Genomic DNA, 1,877 nt, shown 5'->3' with positions numbered 1-1,877 from the left:
AATTTGACATAAAACTCTCTTAACTTAAAATCAATTTCTCTCTTTTTACTAAAATTACTTTTATTATTCTCCAATTAATTTTTATCTCTATATCTAAAAAAATCAATCGAAAGTCAAAATTCTCCTTAGAAAAATGACATCAAAGTCTAAATCCTTCAAACAAGTGATATTTAAATTTGCATACATTTTAATCAATTTATGTGGATTAGACACCCTTCAATTGAAAATGTATCAACTTTTGAAAAACAATCTCAAATTTATGACTAGAAAATGTATCTTTTGAAAAAACGATCTCAAATTCATGACACTCTTGAGATTCAAAATGTATCAACTTTGTCAATGAACCCTTGGTCTACTTGAATGGCTCCAAATGAGCTCACCAAAAATCAAGTCTTGTAGAGTGTAAAGACTTCGACATCATAAAGGATGGAGTCGGGACCGTGCCCCAGACATAAAGGTTTTAGTCTATAGACTCATGCATGCTTGGAGGCCCATTAAAAGGAAAAACAAAAAAAAATCTCAATTTGACATATAACCCCCTTCAACTCAAAATTTAATTTCCCCTTTTTATTAAAATTACTTTTATTAATCTCCAATTAAAAAAAAATAAAAAAAATCATCTCTTCTAAAGTCAAATTTCTCAAAAGAAAAATGGCATCAAAGCCTAAATTCATCATCGTTGAGAGAAAAATGATATCAAAGCCTAAATCCATCATTTTTAGGGTCAACAAACTTCTCTTGAAAACTACCTTCAAAGTCTAAGTCCAATGTTAATTTATTCAAAGTCCCTAACTTAGTGATAGGAGATGCCTACCAACGAATAACAAAACAAGTGACTATCACCCAAAGTTTCCGGCCCTAAACATTCATTGCCATTTTGTTGCACTCCTAACAAATTTGGTACGTTACATACTTAAGTAGTTATTTTTTTAATTTTTTTTCAGTTTTAAATTTATCAAGTGGCTCCTTGTTATTATAAATTTAATTTATTAGTCGAACCGACTCTTTCTATGGTTGAGAACTAAGAAAGATTTATGAAGACTTTATTATTATTAAAGGTGTAGCTTTACTTAAACAATGAAAAGTCATTGTAAAAACATTAAGCAAAAAATTTAATCTTTCAACCATGGTATAAGTCAACTTAATTATTTGGTTACTCCTCTCAACTTTATTATACCACATGATTTAACCTAAATCCACTCCCTTCCCTAATTTAGGGTTCAAAGTACTAAATCTCCACTAACATATTTTCTAATTTTTTTTTCTCTGAAATTATTTCTATAATAAAAAATCTTATACCATTAAAAGAATTTCTATAAGAAAGAAAGAAAGCATGTTGCTTCTAGTTCAACAAACAATATATTGACAAAAAGCATGAATAAAGTCAAACTAAAATTTGTTAGGTGTATGATATTTTTATTATAAAATATAATAATATATTGCAATTGTTGTTGTTTTTGATTTTGATTGTGTGTATTTTTTTTTGTATCAACTCTCAATTACACTCTAGATCCATCTTTACAAAATTTGATGCATAGTAAACCAGTATGGGTGGACAACAACATTACCACCATTGCACCAACATATTAAAAAAAAAATCTAAATACAAAATATATATTTAAAAATAAAAAGATTTTAATATTTTATCAACAACTTGATACATATATTTTGTTTGTGTGTTTGTAACACAATTAGATACCTCCAACAAAAAGTACCACATAATCCCATATTACTATAAACATCTATAGACCCATATACAGACGCATAGCAAGATAATGTGACTATAAAAGAATCTTTCCTCCTTTAAAAAAAAATTACTATGAATAAACCAACCATCTATATTACTCAGAGTAAACCGTCAAATTTAGACCCAGCGT

Source organism: Cryptomeria japonica, chromosome 1, assembly GCF_030272615.1.
Source record: "Cryptomeria japonica chromosome 1, Sugi_1.0, whole genome shotgun sequence".
Lineage (NCBI taxonomy): Eukaryota > Viridiplantae > Streptophyta > Pinopsida > Cupressales > Cupressaceae > Cryptomeria > Cryptomeria japonica.
The sequence above is the reverse complement of the archived record's forward strand: the minus strand, read 5'-3'. Positions refer to the sequence as shown.